General features: G+C 56.5%; 1 protein-coding gene across 2 annotated transcripts in view; it reads left to right on the top strand.

The window, feature by feature from the left end:
• The first annotated feature begins 2,149 nt into the window (after window positions 1–2,149).
• Window positions 2,150–5,372, top strand: part of LOC127750474 (uncharacterized) — a 111,607-nt gene continuing 108,384 nt past the window's right edge. The window contains exon 1 of one of the 2 annotated variants that reach the window (XR_008011700.1): window positions 2,150–2,455. The gene's annotated coding sequence lies outside the window, so the exon portion shown is untranslated. The remainder of the gene's footprint in view (window positions 2,456–5,372) is intronic. The other variant, XR_008011696.1, reaches the window with a different exon arrangement.

Below are 5,372 nucleotides of genomic sequence, written 5' to 3'. Positions count from 1 at the left end.
CCGTTCCACGATGATTCAGAGAAGACGCAGGTGCAGGTGGGTTTGCCTACTGCCTACACACTCCGCCCGCAAGGCACCATAGCCCCTTGGGTAGGCAAACCCGCCCGCTCCTGCGTCCTCTCTGAATCACCCGGTACATTTACAATCTCTAATAGGGTATTCCGCTGCAGGCCAACCGGAACCTAAAGAAGAAAAGCATGACTGCTCGATCTGTTTCCCCCTGCGCGCTCATTGGCTGACCGCCACAGCCACGCTATCTTTGGCCAATCAGCGTTCAGGAGGAAACAGATCGGGTAGTCATGCTTTTCTTCTTTAGGTTCCGATTGTGTTGTAGCGGAATACCCTATTGTAACTGTACGATGTCTTCCATAAAAACTTTTCGTGTGCCCTGTTTGACGACAATGCGTGAAATTTTTTACTGGCATTTCTAAATTTATGCTCTAATTGTCAGTTTAGTTGATATTAAACACAGTTTTGGTGTAAAATGGTCCGTTTCTGTTTTCCAAATTATTCGGAAAAGAAGGACTCGAATTTTTTTCCAACAGTATTTTAAAAAAGTATGTTTCCAAACTCTTTGGGAATATTTGTGTAAAAATTTGTGGAGGGACAACCCTACAACCGTACAGTAGCATGGTACGCCTTTCGAATGACTGATAGGCCGCAGGACAGAGTGCGCTAATTGTTAAAAGAGTACTCGCTTTTGGCCGATTGACTCACGAGGTTTCATTTAATTCGGTGGTGAGTCATCAGATAGTACCGAAAGGAGCGCGGTGACAGTGTCACAGTGACACCGAGACCGACCGAGACCGAGAATCGCGATGCAGTGATGCTCCGTTTATTTTCTTTTCGCTGCCCTCGCTGTCCCCGCGTGGGTCGAGTCAGGGCAGGGTGACCGTGAGGTGGGGGCGGGCCAGAGGATCGGGGCACCTTCGAGTGAGCGATCAGATGGCGCGTGGGAGTGCCGCGTGCGGAGTGTGGTCTTGGTCCACTGAGACTAGCTCAGCCCGCTGCCAGGGCGTCGCTGCTCACCCCACGCCCAACATTCGTCGTGACCTACACCTTATGTTAAGGGTTCCTGAGAGAGAGAGAGAGAGAGAGAGAGAGAGAGAGAGAGAGAGAGGGGGGGGGGCGGCAGGAGGTAATGGGGGAGTCTTTTTCGCAATCCTCGCCTGTTTTGGCGGCTATACCAGTATACTGGTGCCTCGCGGGAGCTTGTCTCCTGATCGCTCGTCCAGTCCAGCCCTGGCTGATGCTCTCCTCCTACTTCCCAGATGGGATAACCTTGACCGTCACCGTCGAGTTGCGCAGCGCGGTTTGCTCTCGGCAGGAAATGAGCACCATGCATCAGTCAGTCGGCGTGACAGCGCGGCGCGGCCCTCCCCTGGCAGAAACACTCCCCCATGCGGGGCTGAGCTGAGCGACACTTGCTGGCGCGAGCAGCTGCCCTGGCTGACGCTCACGACCGCGAGAGAGAGGAGCGTCTGATAACACCCTGAGTGAGCGCCAGCGGAGATGGGCAGATATTATCCCGCGAGAGGTGACACCATGTCCGCACCCTGCGGCTGGCAGTGAAAGCGAGTCGGGACGAGTTTGGGGTGCCTCCGCGTTTAATTTGTTCAGGCGCGGTGCTCGGCCCTGAGGCTTATTGTGAAATGTTTATAGAGGTGTTATCATGTTGGACGCGATCCTCGCGTGCTTTCTTTTGCAATATGGTACCGTTCAGGACGGGGGGTGACCGCCCCTGCAGCTGTTGTTGCTGAAAATAGCGGGGCGAGGGAAGAAGGGGGCGGGCGGGGCAACGGGGTGGGGCGGGGTGGCTGTACGACAGACACTAAGCGGCTGCGCGTACCGACTATGCGAGCGAGAGGCGGCGGGTATGTAGATGTAGTTGCGGTCGGATGAAACTTTTGTGGACCATGTAGATCTAACCAGGGAATACAACGTACAAAAATAAAGAATTGCGATCGAAAAAAATGTAAGTTTTTTATCTAGCCATTTTTTGACAAAATTTTGTTTCACATCTGCTTTTTTCAACAAAATTTGAAGTTGGCTTTATCTTCAACATAATATAGGACACATACGAGGTTTCCATGGTTCTTCGCCACTTGTTCTCTGACTTACTTGGTAAAAATCAAGGTTTCGGACGATGGGATGAGTTTAATGCAACCAGTGTCCATAAGTAAAATCACAAGGGGCCGTCAGTTTCACCCAGTGTTTACCCCGTGAGTCTAGCTATCCCTATCTCTGGTCTGCCGGGCGCCACGGTTGGACCGGCTATGCTATTCCGGGCCGTGCTTCTAGTAAACACTCAGAGGGCAGCCGGGCCCAGCATCTCTCTCAGCCCCGGCCAGGCCGGCGCCGAGCGCGGCGGCAGTGCGGCCATGGAGTGCGAATATAGACGGGGCGCCTGCACGTGGCCAGTAGTTCTGCCACTTTCCACTCGAAAAGCAGCCGGGTAAGTTGAATAATTACCCCGACTTGTCTGGTTTGCACTGCATTATCCCGAGCAATCAGCCAGCGGAATACTGGCAGACTCCCTGCAACATGCGGGTCAAGAAACAGAGATGTTCGCGGCAGGGCGGCCGTCCTCCGGCCAGACGACCCTTCGGCTAGGCCCCGCCGCCGCGGGCCCCGGCTCAGACACGCACTACGGCTCATATTTTTAGTCGGTGAGAGGCCACTTGTCATGGGCTACTTCGGGGTGGGGTGGCCGGTAGCGGGAGTGCCGTGCGAATCCCGGGGCCGGACCAGGTCGAGGACGGCCCGCGCGCAACCCAAACACCCCGTCGCCTGCCCCACCCTCCTAGCACCTCCCCGCCCATCCCCGGCGCGCCTGCTCAACGTAATAGACTTCGACTACAAGTTATTAACCCCGGTAGGAGTTGTTTTTCATGGTACTGCTTTGGGAAGAGGTTTGCTCGTAATGCTCGACCTCGTACTCGACCTCATGCTCGACCACAGCGCTCCCTCTGTCCAGCAGTGATCATGGTGATGCACGGGGCTTGTAGGATCCGTGTTTCTAGGTCAGGCGCTGCTGACAGCCAAGCCGCGCAGTGGCAGCGCGTGGCGGGGTCTGCAGCCTCCCCGCGGCCTAGCCTAGAGCCGCCCTCGTGCCCCTGCGACGTAAATCGCGATTTGAGAGCTCGCTGGCTCCGACACTGGGTAGCTAAATCAAACAAACTCCGCGTAAATAGACGATTTGGCGGTCCCGGTCGGATGATGGCCTCGATGACGTCCTCTCAGGTGCCCCGTGGTTCACGGCACGCTCCCATTGCGTGCGTTGCACAATCTAATATTTTCTTTTCAGATCCAAGAAACTGAAGATCATTCATTAGTTTACAGGTCCACACGTTAGCCCGACGAGCACCGAATGGCCTCCCAAAAACCTATCATCAACGTCGTCTGCACGGTTCGAACTTGGCCGCTCGAACACTCTTAATTAATTTCGGTGTGACAGCAGCAAGTGACGTGTAAAAATCGTTTAAAACGACGTCGAAATAAATTGTGGGTGGAGCCTCTCTTTTAGCAGCTGGTCTCGGGTCTCGGTCCCCTCGGGGAGACAGACCCGTGGACGCCCGCTATTCTTGGGACGCTGCGTAACATCTTTTCTGTGGTGGCGAGCAACCTCTCACCCCGCCGTGTGTTGGATGGTGTAGGGTCAGAGACGCGGCGGAGCCTTGGGCTAGGACTACAAGAAACTGCGACACACATTTCTCGTCAGTGAGCAGCACAAAGTTAAAACTGATGAATGTGAGAACGCGACTGCATCATAGCAGCTAACATATTGCAAAAACTCAGAAATGCTCAGAGAGCTACGGGACCCACCATCAGTTTGCGAGTGGCACAAAAACTACATCGGCATGGCGCCGACTTTCTTCCACTCGGACTCTGTCGGGGTAGCAGCAGGTATGTATCAGACAAGGATGGGAAGAGAGGGGAAGGAGGGAGGCGAGGGTGTTGGCACACTTCCAACAAGAGAGGCATGGAAATCGGTGACCGTGGGGCCCCGCGCGGCCCCGTGGAGGTCCCGCCTGAGGGACATGACCCCCCGCGGCCCAGCCCCACGGGCCCCACGGCCAGCCTCGCGGTTCGAACGCACCGCACAACCCATTGAGCACTCACGCTACCCATTGTGTGTGGCCCCTGCCCCCCTCCCCTCCTCCTCCCCACCTCCCCCGCGGCGGGTAGCGTTCGGAACATGACCCTACTCCCTTAAATGGAGGCCCGCCAAAATGGCACGCACCGCCCGTGGCCCCCTGAGCCCCCGCGAGCCCCCCGCAGCCCCTGGGCGTTCCCTCCCCCGCCCACTCCGCCCGCAGGGTTGCCAAATTTATTCGCGAACATTGGCCGCGGACGAGCCGCGGTATCTCCCAGCCAACCGTGCGCTGGTTGAGGCGGCGGCCCCTGCCGGCCCTACGCCCGTCCTGAGTCTCTTAGGCCCCAGGAGCACTGCTCCTCCACCCCGCCCCGCCACCCCTGAGCAGAAATAGTTCGGGACGGGAGGAATGCCCAAGGTCACGGAACCGGCCCGCGCGGAGGCTCGATGAGAGGCTACCTTGCGTCCTCTCCGCGCCCTTCCCCGCGGTCCCCGGCCCACCCACGGGAGGGAAGGCCCCCTTGCGCTCGGCACGAGCCTGCGGTCGCCTGCGGTAGGACAGTTGGGACCAAACGTTCGCACGATGAGAGCTCGTACGACGTATATGAGACCAAACACCAACAACAAAACAACGACGTTGAAGGAAAACGATTTTTCAAAGCCTCTCCAAAAATTTTAGGGCAAGTAGATTAAAAAGAAATTGTAGTAAAGGAATTTAGGGTTTCACCAAAACCAAGAATAATTTGTTTAGGGGTTACTCGACAGAACGCGCTTTTTGCTGTATCTCTCACCGTTAAAGAGCAAGTGTCAATTTCGGAGGTAGAAATTGGCAAAAAGTTCTATTTTGGCTCCACACGTCGTGTTATCAATTTCTTGGAACAGCCCTCGCTGGCGCTGACCGGCAACGGCGGGTTCGGGCAACCCATTTGACGCCAGCGCGCTCCTCAACTTCGCATTTTAATGCTGCTGTTAGAAATGTTCTCATAGCCACTCTCCCTCCCTTTATTTTTTCAGGGCACCTCGCATAAAAATGTTGCGGCAGCGTTTCAGCCGGAATGGTGTCAAGGCACGCGCCACGCGCCACGCGCCGCGAGGTCCGGCGGGGTCCCACCGCGCACCGGACAGACTCTCGGCCCAGGACCTCCTCCTTCTCCTCGTCCTCCTCCCCAATCTCCATCCCGTCCTCCTCCTCCTCCTCCTCCTCCTCCTGTAGTACGTCGCAGAGGACCCCGCCCCGAGGGCCGACAGGGGGTTTGCTTGGCAGCGGTTCAGCGGC

The sequence above is a fragment of the Frankliniella occidentalis genome, unplaced genomic scaffold (assembly GCF_000697945.3).
Source record: "Frankliniella occidentalis isolate FOCC.00 unplaced genomic scaffold, Focc_3.1 Scaffold194, whole genome shotgun sequence".
In the NCBI taxonomy this organism is placed as follows: Eukaryota; Metazoa; Arthropoda; class Insecta; order Thysanoptera; family Thripidae; genus Frankliniella; species Frankliniella occidentalis.
Note: the sequence above shows the minus strand (reverse complement) of the source record. Positions and strands in the feature narration are given on the sequence as shown.